Genomic DNA, 14135 nt, shown 5'->3' with positions numbered 1-14135 from the left:
GGGCTGGGCCGTGAAGAGGCGGCTTAAGCAGCGAGTTCTTCCCTGGCTGTGTAATCCAGTTGCTCAGAGAATGGAAAATCCCCTTCTCCTCCTCCACAGGAGCCTCCCAACAGGCCTGCCAGCTCCGGGCACTAATCTGCCCAAACATCCCCCTGCGAGCAGGTTGCCCAGGGCCCCTATCCCAGCCCCCTCTCAGCAGGAGCCGGCAAAGGCTGGGCGGGGTCTGGGGAGTCGGAGGGGTCTCTGCCCCCTGGCTTGCGAAGGGTCAGAAGGAGACTCCTCGGACAGAGACAGGGAGCAGGCAGAGGCAAGCAGGAGGCTGGGTCCCCTGGCAGCGGTGCCTTGGGCGGTGCGCAGCATCCAACAGCCCCACTATGTCATCACTTTTAGATCAAGATGGCTCCCTCCCTAGCACCCTGGCCTCCCAACCCCCTGCACTTTCACTCATCCATCCACTGAGCTGCTGACAGCTGCCCCGAGAGTGAACTCCTGATGCCTCCTGCAGCCCCAGAGAAACCAAAGGGACTCAGGCCAGGGCACGGCTCCCCCGCCTGCCTCCGCATCCACCCCCTGGAGATGGGGCCACCCCGACTCCCCTGGGTCATGCACAGAGAGAAGAAATGAACAGGCAGGTAAGGGCCAGGAGGAGGAAGAAAGGCAGAGGAAGAGGGGATGAAGCAAAAAAATAAAATAACAAGACAGAGAAGCAGGCAGTGAAACAGTGAGGACGTGGAGAGGGGAACCAGAACCAGGTGCAGGTGGAAAAGTGGGAGGATTCCTGAGCGAAGGAGGACAGGGCTGGGCAGAGGCCGGAGGCTGGGGAAACTGGGAGCAGGTCACCCTGAATGGCTGAAGACACTGCAGGGAGGGGACTAAAAGGGACCTGCGCTTTGGTGCAGCAGGCAAAACCTCAGCACAGCATCCTCTCTGAGGGCCTACATCCAGCGCCCTGTAGATGCACCTGGGAGGCGGCAGAGGATGGCCCAAGTGCTTGGATCCCTGCCACCCACGTGGGAGACCCCGACGGAGCTCCTGGCTCCAGCATGGCCGATCCCTGGCTGTTGGGGGTGTTTGGGGGAGTGATCCAGCGGATAGAAAGATCAAAGATTTCTCTCCACCCCCCACTACTCCCACTCCCATGTCACTCTGCCTTTCAAGTAAGTAAATAAGCCTTGAAAAAATTCTGCAAACAAACAAACAAAAACACAAAAGGAAACTGGAAGTTTCCCCAAGTGGGAGAGATGGGGTTGGTGGTACCTTGTCCCCCACGCCCACCTCTGGGATCAGCCATCCCTCCAGCTGAGGGTTCATCAGTAAGATATCACAGACCTCATCAATGGCTCTCCAGGATGCTATCAGAGAGGTCTCTTGCCAGAGGTGGCGAGGGCTGTAGGGTGACCAGCTGGAGCCCAGGGTCCCTCCCTGGGACGGTGCCCTCCCCATCTACCCCGACTCTGTCCTGCCTCCTGCCTTTGCTTACTATTGCCAGCTGATCCTCACTGTTGGACTTCACATCAGGGTACCTAAGGCCTTAAAGACCAAGTACTTTCCATCACTGCTGACAGTGGTCTTGAGAGGTGATGAGAGCCCTGCCCAACCTCACAGGCAAACACAGAACAGCCAGAGAGGACAGAGGGGCCAGCATGGTGTTGCTGCGTGCAGGGCCGGGCACCCAACCACCGCCTGGGCTGTGAACACTGCCAGTGCTTTGCATCTCAGACGAGGGAAAGCACCTGGGGTTGTGCTGAGTGCCTACAATGCGCCAGCTTCGGCACACACTATCCTCAATAAATCGTCAGAGAAGTAAACCAAAGCTCACAGAGGTTGAGTAACTGGCTGGGAAATTAGAGCTGGGATTTGCTCAAAGCCCGTGCTGAATCCCTGATGCCACCATCGCTCCTGGGTGCTCACAGCTGATGCTCCCCCTCCCCTACTCAATCCCCACCCCCAACACACACACACCCAGGGTTAGACGTGAGAGCCCCTCCATGCTGGCTGGAACTGGTGCTGTCAGATCCCTCTGGCCACATTCCCCCCGACTCCCGCAAAGACCCCACAAGGACGAAGGTAAGGTCCCCTGAGACTCTGGGTGATTGATCTGGCAGTATCGTTACTTTATGGGATGGGCCAAGGAAGTGTCAGGAAGGCAGCTGGCTGTAAATCTTCCTCGCTTCCTCTCCCTCTGTGGGTCCCCTCTTGGAGTTTATGGAGGAATCGTCTTCAAGCTGGGGACCTGGAGCTTCAGTTAAGGCTTGGGGTGGGAAGGGAAGGGAAGGGACAATGCACTTCCCCTGTCTGGGGTCTGCTCCACACGTGTGGATCTGCACACTCCAGCACAAGCCGGCATGCAGGGCCCAGCACCGCCCACAACACCCCCGCTGAGCTCCGCACGGCACCTGAGCAGCTCTGCAGACGGTACATAGCCTGCACCAGGCATATTATCGAGGTTGGTGAGCTTCTGAATCAAGCCAGGGGCCTGGGAGCAGGGTCCACCTGGGGCCAGACGTGTGCCCCATTTGCAATGACTGAGGCCAGGAAGAAGGGGCTGTGCACCTCCTGGGGGCTTGGAGGTCATGGGGTAGCTGCAAAGAAACCTGCTGGGGGAGTCTTCTCTGAGAGGTCCCTGTCCCCAGACGGGTGCCAGTTGGGCTGCTGGGGACACCTGTGCTGCAGACGCAGCCATAGGGCCGGTACCTGGTACAGCCTGCAGCAGCGAGCCTGAGCGGGCTGAGAGAGCCTGGCACCACTTCAGCCTCTCGCCTCATCGTGGCTGTCAGCCCTGTGAGCACTGGGCTGTTTTGCTTGGAGCTGAGTTTGGCCAGCTCAGAGACCAGCACAGGCTGGCTGCGGCCAGAGGCCTGGAGAGAGCTCAGCCCAGATGTAGAAGACAGGAAGGCAGGGTGGGCCAGGGATGGGCAAGGAGTTAAGGAGGGGGGGGAATAGAGAGGAGGTGAGGCTAGAAGAGGCCTTTCCTGCCCCTCCCTCCTGCATACACCTTTCCCCTGCAGAACCTGCCCACCCCAGCTTACACAGGTGCTGGCGGCCACCTGCCCGTGGTGGCCACCTCTACTTACTAGCTGGCTGCTGCAGAACTGATCCAGCTGTCCGTGGTGCAGGCACCTAGGGAGGGCTCCACGAATCCTGGGTAAATCGAGGCAGGAGGACAGAGGCAATGTTCCCCCTTCCTGGGGAAGCCAGGTGGCTCCCCCCATCCTCTCCCGGCTCCTCTCCTGACTGCCCAAGCCAGGCTGTGCTGTGTCTCCAGTTAAATATATGGAATTATCTATTACAATACTTCAATATTTATTACATTGATTTCGCTTTAAATGCTTTGTAAATCATAGCAAAAAATAATGGCCTTCCAACAGAGAGTCATATACCGTAATCAACTGGAAGAAAGTCGGCATTGTAATTTAAAATAAAAAAAGATCCTTATGTGAGTCTCTCGTTTAAATTAAGAGACAGGACGTGATTCAAATAATAAGGCCCAAGTGAGGCTGGTTTTTCTTGGCAAATTAGTAGAGGTTTTAACTGGAACCGAAAAGGTGTTAAGGTGGAACACTGACCTTATTAGACCTTCATTATTTTCTGTTGTTACATTCCTGGAGCCGAGGGATTTTTTTCCCCTCCAAAGTAGCCACGGTAAGCCTCATCTCAGGAACTTTGCCGTTCGAGAGAGATCACTTCTCAAGAGGTATTAGTGGGATGAGAGGCGGACACTGCTCTTCATCCGGGAGTTTCGGGGGCACCCAGAGTTGCTGCTTTGGGGGCAATGTTCTTGTCCTTGAAAGCTGAGAATTCACCCCATCAGCATCTCTGGCTTCATTAGCTTCTTACACTCGGCCTGAATCCATCCTCTTCCCCGGCTGCAGGAGCCAGCATTGGCGGGTGGGAGGCAGCCTCCTGGCTCTGCTTTCCACAGCCAGGCTTCGCCGATGAGCACCGCAGAGCTAGCCAGGCCCAGCCAAGAGGTCCACAGTACCTGCAGACGAGGCCGTGTCCTAAATGGAACTCATGCACACCAACGGCCCGGCGCAGTGCCCTGTGCCGGCGGGGGGGGGGGGCTCCCCTCAGTGGGGGCTCATTTTGTTGCTGCCAGACCCCTCTCCCAAACCGGCCCCCACTGGCCCTGGGGTGGGGTGTAGTGGCAGGGGAGGCCCCAGTGTAGACGTTCACTCCACACCCCGCGCTGAAGATAAGCCAGCTGAGCTCTTTGTGCTCAGTGCAGTCAGCTCCGTTCCTCTCCCCGGCCTCCACATGAACTTGAGAGTTGAAGGAGAGAGAGCTGCTTCCGAAGTCCGGCCTCTCGAGGGCCAAGTCTAGCAGCTCATCGCCATGGGGAGATCAGGTTGGGCGTGGAGGATGCCTTGCATGGGTGGGAAAGGTCAGAGGGCGGGAGGGATCCCCACGGGAGCAGGGAACCTGCGGCTGCCTGAGGTCGCTCGTCAGTTCAGTGTCAGGGTGCACAGTGCAGGCGTGGGGCCGGCACTTGGCAGTGGACACACACAGTCCCGGGCCAGCGGGTCCCACAGGCAGCCATCACAGCAGACTCCTTTGCTTTATGGAAGGGGACGCTGTGGCAGTGTGAAGGGGCGGAACCCCCACCCGAGGGGCAGCAGTGCTGGATGAAGAGGGAGGGACACAAAGCTGCAGGGGCTGTGGCCTCCCACCTGGAGAAGGAGCCCAGGAGCCTCAGTGTGCAAAGGCTGCCTTGGCCCATGCTGCTCCTGGCCAGCCGGGGGGAGCCTTTCCGGACCCCACCCCTGCCTCTCGTCACTCAGAAAGTCCACGTGGGTGAAGAAGGACGTGCCGGGAGCCAGAGGTCTGGGTGCCAGTCCTGTGTGACCCAAGAAGTACTTCCCCTTCCTTTTTCTTTCCTGTCCTCCCTGCCTCACTTACAGAACAATGAGAATCAGCTGGGCTGGTTCTAACACCAGCGTGCAGGCTGCGAGAGGCCAGCAGAGAGGACGACGGAGCCAGACTTTGATTCGTGGGCTGATTGAGCTGTTTCATCTCTCTTTCTACCTTCCCTGTGGCTGGACTCCAGAGTCTGTCCCACCTAGGAAGGGGAGGAGCCAAATCCTCCCAGCAACATGACCGTAAGATGGGCAGCATTCTATCCGTGTTACAGGCCTAGAGAGATTAACCCTCACACACAGCTGCGGAGGGGCAGAACTGAGATTTGAACTCAAGTCTCTCTCCCTCTAGATACATGTGAACTCCAACTGGGCGGGAGCTGACATCAGTGCAGCAAAGCCCCTCTAGGGCAGGCCTGTGTCGATGATGTGTGTTCAGCATCTGCCATTCAGTGACCAAGAAATAGTTCAGGTATTTCAAAATCACACGTGTCAACGTGACTGGAAAGCTGTGTGTAGCCACAGTGAGTTAGGAACAAAGTTTTGGGAACAGCACCTTCCCTCACTGTTCCGGAGAAGGTTCTGGGCATTGGAGACGTTAGGGTGTGGTTGCATCATTCATGCTGGCCCCGTCTGGCTGGGCATCACCACGGCAGAGGTTTGCTCTCAGACAGGAGTTGGGTGAAAGAGAACTAAAGTTAGGGAAAGGCGACATTAGCAGTCACGTAGACTCTCCGCAGACATATGCAGAGTCTATTGAAATTATGTTTCAGAGGCAAATGCTGCCTTGCTCCTTGGTCGACCCCCTTGGGAAGACCTTATGGAGAAAGAACACTGCATGTTTTCCTAATCAATACATCTTTTTTTTTTTTTTTCAGTTTGTGTGGAAAAGCAGACAGACAGAAACAGAGATCGCCCAGTGCTGGTTCACTCCCCCAAACGTCTGTTACAGCCAGGGCTGGGACCTCAATCCCGGTCTTCCACAAGAGTGGCAGGGACCAGACTACTTGGGCCATCACCTGCCACCTCCAGGGTGCACATCAGCAGGAAGCTGGATTGGAAGCAGAGGAGGAACTCCACCCCAGGCACTCTGATATGCGATGTGGGTATCCGAAGTAGTGGCTTAACCCTTTGTGACACAATGCCCACTCCTCTGCCCCCCCTTTTAGCCTCTGCATTTAAAGAGACTGGACATTCATGCAAAGGAACTAACTTTTAACTTAGCCACTTTTTACTGAGCACCTACTATGTTGCATGCACTGGGTTAAACCCTGGCACCCTGGTCCAGAGATACCCAGCGTCCTCCTGGCAGCCACTCGGCCGGCTGGGCTCTTCCTTCTGTTGCTCCCTGTGCCGGAGAGTGAGCTTCTTGTGCTGAGACGCCAGCCCAGGGTCTTTTTCTCTCTCTCTCCTCCCACTCCCTCCTCCTCCACCCTCCTCCCCCCAGCAACCCTGGCTGACTGCAAAGGTGCAAGAGGGAATCTGAAAGATTCTGTGCTGTTTGTTTTGGGTTCAATGGAATCTCATTTACACGTGTTAATTGCAACTAATTGGCACTAATTGGATGAACAGGAAACCCTCTGGGAGCACTCATACCTTTAATTTGTAGTAAATATCATTAATTAACATATGCTAATTAGAGCCAATTAACATTGATTAAGGGTTGCCAGCTACTTGGAAAGTACAACTCTGTATCGTCCTCCCTCGTTTGTCTGAAGTCAGCAAAAATAGGAAACATGAAGTGTGGGGTGGGGAGGCGGGCTCATGGGGTACAAGGACAGTGGGGGAAGAGCAGTGATCTTAGCAGCCCTCCCCTCCCACCCCCGCCCCCGCCCCCGCCGGCCCGCTCCTGCAGGATGAGCACTTCTCAGGGAGCGAGGGGGAGCAGATGCAGAGAGCCTTCGGCTGGGCTGTGGAGGTGTTCTCCCTGGTCTGCCTCCTGGGCAGCAGCAAAGCCAGGGTGCTGGGAACTCTGCGGAGGCCACAGGGCCCTTCAGAGAGAGCAGCGTCCACCTTGGCCCCGTCTGGCATGGTGTGTGCCTGTATGCACAGAACCTCCTCCATCTGATAAGATGTGTGAGTGGGGTACCTCCTCCAGCAGACACAAAGCGCCTGGATGCTAGGGCCACTCCCCTCAGACATCTCTTGCACGTTTTCCGATGTTGTTTTACCTGAGACTGGGATCCTGCTCCTAGGAGGCTGGTGCCAGCTGGAGAGAAGCAGCATTGCCAGGGAGCCAGGACGCTTCCCGGTTTGCTTTCCCTTCTGCTGCTAACGAACTGTGGGGCCCCGGGGGTTCACCTACAGATACAGAAATTGTTCTGTTGTACAAAAGAAATAGATGTTGTCTGCAGCCCTCCTTCTGCACAAGCGTGCGCGCTGGCTTTCCTTTCCTGGAACGGTCTCCTCGCTGTGTCAAGGCTGAGCTCCGTGTCCGCCAGCAGGGTGCCAGTTCCCCGAAGGCAGGGGCCGAGTCTGTCTTGCTCACTGTGGCACTTCATGAGCGCTCAAACGCTGTGTTGTGTGAATGCTGAAAGCCATCCATAGCCTCTGCCACCACCAAGAGAAGCGTTTGGTATGTTGGTATATGGTAATGCATGTGGTGTATGGGAGTTGCCAAAAGGCTCATGGGAAATGCCTATCACAGGGGTGGGCGCTGTGGCGTAGTAGCTTAAGCGTCCGCCTGCAGTGCTGGCATCCCATAGGCACCAGTTTGAGTCCCGTCTGCTCCACTTCCGATCCAGCTCCCTGCTAATAGCTTGGGAAAGCAGTGGAGGATGGCCCAAGTGCTTGGGCCCCTGCACCCACGTGGGAAACCTGGAAGAAACTCCGTCCAGGCTCCTGGCTTCAGACTGGCCCAGCTCTGGCTGTTGTGGCCAACTGGGAGTGAGCCAGTGGATGGAAGACTTTTCTCTTTCTCTGCCTCTCTCTCTGTAACTCTGCCTCTCAGATTAATAAATCTTTAGGGGGGGAAAAGCCTATAATGAAAAATTATGCATGGACTTAAAAATTTTTGTGCCAAAATAATCATCTCTTAATTTTCCATGAACTTTTTGAAAAAGCTTTATATGTATATATCTTTACATATAAATAAAACATTTATTTTTTTTAAAGATTTATTTATTTTGAAAGAGTTCTAGAGAGAGGGATCTTGCAACTGCTGGTTCACTCCCCAGATGGCTACAATGGCCAGCTCCGGGCCAGGCCGAAGCGAGGAGCCAGGAGCTTCATCAGGTCTCCCATGTGTGTCGCAGGGGCCCAAGCATTTGGGCCATCTTCTGCTACTTTTCCAAGGTGCATTAGCAGGGAACTGGATTGGAAGTGGAGCAGCTGGGACACAAACTGGCACCCATATGGGATGCCAACATTGCAGGCAGAGGCTTTACCCACTACGCCCCAGCACTAACCCCAAATATTTATTTCATATGTAAAACACACATATATATGTATATCCCAACAGGTTTAGTGTTTGCTTTAAAAACTTTAAAAATATAAGTGCTACAAACTTAAAAATAACTTAAATTCTTCTTTAAATTTATTATACATTTATTCGATTTTATGAGTTTTGAATAATAGATTTTAAAGTTGCTGTTTGAATGAAAGTAGCAATAGTGCCTCAAAAATTAAAACTAGTGTTAAATGTTACAGGGGTGGGTATTTGGCCTAGCAGGTAAGACACCTGCATCTGGCATTGGGAGTAGCTGGGTTGGGTTCCCTGCTCAGGTTTCAGACTCCAGCTTCCTGCTAATGCAGAACCTGGGAGGCAGTGGTGATGGCTCAAATAGTTGGATCCCTCCCACTCATGTGGGAGACCTGGATTGAGTTTTTGGCTCCTGATTTTGGCCTGGCCCAGTCCTGGCTGTTACAGGTATTTGGGGAGAGAACCAACAGGGGGGAAGGGGGAGAATATTCTATCTCTTCCTGTCTATCTACCTCTTTTTTTTTTTTTTTTTGACAGGCAGAGTTAGACAGTGAGAGAGAGAGAGAGAGAGAGAAAGGTCTTCCTTCCGTTGGTTCACCCCCCCCCCCCAAATGGCCGCTACGGCCGGCGCGCTGCGCCAATCTGAAGCCAGGAGCCAGGTGCTTCTCCTGGTCTCCCATGGGGTGCAGGGTCTAAGCACTTGGGCCATCCTCCACTGCACTCCTGGGCCACAGCAGAGAGCTGGCCTGGAAGAGAAGCAACTGGGACAGAATCCAGTGCCCCACCAGGACTAGAACCCGGGGTGCCGGCACTGTGGCGCAGTAGGTTAACCCTCTGCCTGCGGCACCGGCATTCCATATGGGTGCCGATTCTAGTCTTGGCTGCTCCTCTTCCAGTATAGCTTTCTGTTATGGCCTGGGGAGGCAGTGGAGGATGGCCCAAGTCCTTGGGCCCCTGCACCCACGTGGGAAACCAGTGGCTCCTGGCTTTGGATCGGCGCAGCTCTGGCTGTTGCAGCCATTGGAGGAATGAACCAATGGACGGAAGACCTTTCTCTCTGTCTCTCTCTCTCTTTCTCTCACTGTCTATAACTCTAACTCTCAAATAAAATAAATAAAATCTTAAAAAAATAAAATAAATTAAAAAATTTTAAAAATCACAAGACAAAATATTTATAAAAGGACTTGAAATGACTACACAGTTGGCTTTTTTTTTTTTTTTTTTTTTGTAAGCTCATAGCACTTAAAAGTTATTACTTGGAACTGGAGTTGAGGTGTAATGAGTAAACCCACCGCCTGCAACTGTGGCAACCCGTATGGGCACAGGTTCAGGCCCTAGCTGCTCCACTTCCAATCCAGCTCCCTGCTAATGGCCTGGGAAAAGCAGTGGAGTTTGGCCCAAGTCCTTGGGCCCCTGCCACCTATGTGGGAGACCTGGAAGAAGCTCCTGGCTCCTGGCTGGCCCAGCCCTGGCCATTGTAGCCATCTGGAGAGTAAACCAGGGAATGGAAGATCACTTTGTCTCTCTCTCTCTCTGTCTCTCTCTCTCTCTCTCTGTAACTCTGACTTTCAAAGTAAATAAATGAATCTTTAAACAGAGAAAACCAAAGTAATGCTGGGATGCACAGGCATTCCTGTGCCTGCAGTTGTGCACACAGCCCGGGTGGTCTCCAGAGGAGCAGCAACTCCTAGGAGAATTGCTGGGGCGAGGGAAGGCCCACCCGGAGCTTCTGTGCGTGGCCCACCCTCCAGAGAGCTTGCACTCCTTTGCTGTTCCTTCCGCGAAGGGTGAGAGGGTGGGCTCTTCCTGGAGGCCCCGACACTGCTCTTCCCCTTTGGCCACTGGGCAAGTCGTTGTGTCAATTTTCTCGTTGGTGGGATGGGGCCAGTGGTCCGGGCATCACTTAACTCTCCAGCCTTCCCATGCGGGAGAATGCGGGTGGTTGTGGAACCCAGGGCAGGAACGCCTGTTCTCCGGGTTGCCTGAGAAGAGAAAGCTTCATAGCTCCCAGGTCTGAGCCACTGGTTCTCACGGGAAGAGACGGGACGGACCTGGAGAAATGTTCCCTGTGGGGGAAATGCCGCAGTAGAGCCGCTTTCCCCTACTGGGACAAACAGGCTGCCCTGCAGAGACTTGAGGTTTAGCACAAGGCAGCTTGCAAGGCTGCAAACACCTCCCCGAGAGCCCTACCCGGGGAAGCCAGTAAAGAGCCCTCTGCTAAATGCATCTTGTGCATTCACCTTATCATCCCCAAACCCAGCGATTTAGATACTATTATTATCATCCCCATTTCACAGACGAGAAAACTGAGGCTCAGACAGGTTAATTGATGTGCTTGATGTGCCCTAGCTCACGCAGCCACTAAGTGTCAGGGCTGCTATTTGAATTTAAGTTTAGAGTCTGTCCTGCCCACCACCACCACCCCCCGCCCCGCACCAGCCCTCTTGGACTGTGGGAAGCAGCGGCTCCCCAGGAGGAACCCCCACGCTGGGGCCTCCTTGCCCCTCCTAGGCCTCAGGAGCATTGCCTCTGTGTCCGAGTGGGCCCCACGCACGGCTCCCTCCCCGTGGAGATCTGAGGTCTGAGGGAGAGCTGCTGGCGAGGTTCACAGCAGCTTAATTACCAAAGTGATTTTAATTTGTGTTTGTTAATTGAAATCTCATTAAGCAAGTAATTTACTCCAACACAGCTCAGGAGTCCACAATTCCACGGGTGAGGAGGCTAAAGGGGATTTTAGAAGCCGCCTTGCACTGCGAGTTGTGCCGCTCTATGCTGTGACCCGTGCGCCTCCCTCGGAAAGGCACTCCCGGGGACAGGGGCACCCTTCCTCCTTCTCTGCCTGCCCTGCCCTGTGCCCTGGAGTGATGAGAAGAATGAGACTGAGCTGGCCTTCTGCATGGCCGGTGACCTGTGGTGTAGACGCACACAGACACCGCTCGGCTCTCGTTCATCTTCCTGCCCAGCACCGTGGTAGGCATTGAACACACTGCGGAAACGATGGGCGTTCCCTTCCTTGGGGACCAAGACAGCTGCTGGTGGCCTGCCGCACCCATCTCAGCCTGACAAGTGCAGCTCCCCACTCGGGACCGGGCCTGGCCTCTTATCCACAAAGCATTCATCCCCAGCCTTCGCCGATATCCTGCCTGCCTTCCTGTCTGGGTTTCCACTGAGTTGCTTGGTTTCCGCTCTGCGGACTCACCTGCTGTGTGCCAGAGGGGTGTGCTGCTCCTGCCTGCGGGGCTGGAGCCCTGGGGGGCGGGGGCCCTGCCCCATCTATCCCATCCAGGACACAGGAGACGGGAAGTCTCCCATCCCTGGGCACTCCCAGCGCTGCTCAACTACTGTGCGCTGAATGAATGAATGAGCTGTACCCTGCCCATCTTTCAGATGGCAGCTAAACTGATGCTTTTTGAAAACTTGTAGTAAAATATACCTAACAGAAAATTGAGCATGCTCACCATTTTGAAGTGTGCAGACCAGTGGCCTTAAGGATACCCAGACTGTTGTGCACTACTCCCCATTCTAGGAATTCTAGGACCCTTCTTGTCACCCCCAACTGAAACCCCGCATTCCCCAGGCAGTAGCTCCCTTTCCTCTGTCCACCAGCCCCTGCCCAACACCATTCTCCTTTCTGGCTCTGTGAATGACTACTTTAGCTCACACAAGTGCAGCCTTAACAAAAGCAGGTTCATCTTTTCCTGTCTGGCTTATTTCTGAAATGCAGTTTAAAGGTGGAGCGGGTGGTGGGGGTGTCCAATCTGCCAATTCCCTCCCCAAAGCCCCCAGACAGCTGGGGTGGGGCCAGGTTGAAGTCAGGATCTGGGAATTCCATCCAGGTCTCCCAGGTGGGTGGCAGGGACCCAAGTACTTGAGCTGTCACCTGCTGCCCACAGTGTGCATATACATTAGCAGGAAGCTGGGATTGGGAACAGAGCCGGGACTCGAACCGAGGCACTCCGATTTGGGATGCTGGCATCCTAAGCAGTGTCTGCCCCTGAAGTGCCACCTTCTAGGGGAAGTCTTTTCTGAGCCCTGCACGGTCCGTGCACCTGCTCCCTGTTCCCAGTGCCTTTTACTACTCTCATCTCCCTTGTTACACTCCTGGGCCAATGTCCTCCTTCCTCAACTGGAAGCTTCCAGAAAAGGACTACTTGGCTTCTCAATGGCTGTGGCCCCGGCTTAGCTGTTCTGAACACTCAGAGTGGCCAGTTCTTTACTGAACAGCACAGAGGGATTGCAGGCCACTTAGCATTCCAGGGTCCGGTGTCAGCACCCATAAATAACTGTGATGACCCAAGCATGCCCTCTCCCTGGTCCGACCTGTCTGCGTGGGAGGGGGCTTGAAGCCAGCGTGGGTGCCTAACACTGCCTGGCATCCGGTGGGGTCAGAGGGTGTATCTGTTGAAAGGAGCCGGCCTTTCCACCTGGTCTGGGTTGCCCCGTGATGCAGACGCGGGTGCTGCTTCACCCTGGGAGTTTTCCGTCCCTGCTCGTGGCCCTGGCTGCCTCCTCTCTTTGCCCCGGACTGCGGCCACTTGGTAGTTTCCAGGCCTGACATTTCGAACATGCAATGCCATATGTATCGCCACTCTCAGGTAATTATCACGTAAAATTAAGCTAGTCTTGTACATGAAACCAGCAATTAGCCAGGGATTGAAGGTCAGGGAGAGCGCGTTTATAGAGTCGCTAACAAAATGTTAAGTGGAAGTGTGTGTCAGATGGGCCAGCAGGCTGGATTAGCCGGGGTCGCCGCCATGGGGCTGGAGAGCCATGGAGACTCCCGGCTCGGCAGCGCCGGGCGGCTTGGGAGGAACTGGGGATTTACGGCACCCATGTTTCTCTTCCAGCTCTCAGCGTGGACCGTGGCTTTGGAAGGAAGGTTGCTAGGCCCGCTGAGTCCTGGAGCACACCTGTGTTGTTTCCCTGTTCATCCAGAGACCTGGGGGGTCCTGCTGGAAAGCCAAGGTCAGCCCCGCCTCCTGCCTGGCCGCCCATCACCCGGGCACAGCTCGCCTTGGGTATATGAGGATAGGACAAGCCTGTAGGACTCAGAAACTTTGCACACGCCATTCCCTCTGCTTAGAATGCTTTCCCTCTCTCCTGACTACAGAAATTTTCTATTTCTCTTCCAAAAATCCTACTTAGGCAGTGACTTTCTGCAGGGCAAAGGCCCTGTGACTGTACTAACAGCTTGCATGTCAGTTTCCCACTGCCTTTTCTTTGGCTGTAAAATGAGGATTTTTTAAGGTCCCCATGGTCTGGCAGACATGGCTTCTGGGACTGGAAGGAGTTTTGAAAGGCATCTGGTCTACCTCCTGGCATCTCTGAGTGGATCATCCAGTTCTGGCTTGCATACCTGTAGTGTCAAGGAGCTCACTTCTTCAAAAAGCAGCTCCGTCTTTCCGTCTTGGAAAGAGCCCTAACATCTGACGCTCGGCCTCCCAGGACGTCCACCACAGGTGTTGGTTTTGCATCTGGTCCCATGGCCAGAGATCATGTTCACAGGCAGTGATCTGCTCCAGGCTGAAGATGCACCCATTCCATTGCCGTTCCTTATTTGAGTTGGTTCTGAAGCCTGATTGCCATTTGCTTACCCTTCTGGGCTTGCTGCCCTTGTCCTGAGGCCTCTTACGATGAAGCACAAGGGGGCTGGTGCTGTGGCGTCGCGGGTAAAGCTGCCTCCTGTGGTGCTGGCATCCCATATGGGCGCTGGTTCAAGTCCCAGCTGCTCCACTTCCAATCCCGCTCTCTGCTAATGTGCCTGGGAAGGCATCTGAGGATGGCCCAAGTGCCTGGGCCCCTGCACCTGCATGGGATACCCGGAGGAAGCTCCTGGCTCCTGGCTTTGGATTGGCCTA

General features: G+C 54.7%; 1 long non-coding RNA gene across 2 annotated transcripts; it reads left to right on the top strand.

Moving 5' to 3' along the window:
- The first annotated feature begins 3339 nt into the window (after positions 1-3339).
- On the top strand, positions 3340-13818 carry LOC149121191 (uncharacterized). 2 transcript variants are annotated; one of them, XR_016224329.1, is made up of 4 exons: positions 3340-3694; positions 4902-5099; positions 5735-5958; positions 13125-13818. It is a non-coding gene; the product is annotated as an uncharacterized LOC149121191 (long non-coding RNA). The 2 variants fall into 2 exon arrangements; XR_016224328.1 differs by having other exon boundaries at positions 3342-3642.
- Positions 13819-14135: the final 317 nt, after the last annotated feature.

This window comes from Oryctolagus cuniculus, chromosome 17 (genome assembly GCF_051225735.1).
Source record: "Oryctolagus cuniculus isolate XC-2025 breed Fujian yellow rabbit chromosome 17, ASM5122573v1, whole genome shotgun sequence".
NCBI classification, from domain to species: domain Eukaryota; kingdom Metazoa; phylum Chordata; class Mammalia; order Lagomorpha; family Leporidae; genus Oryctolagus; species Oryctolagus cuniculus.
This window is presented reverse-complemented; position numbering and strand designations above follow the sequence as displayed.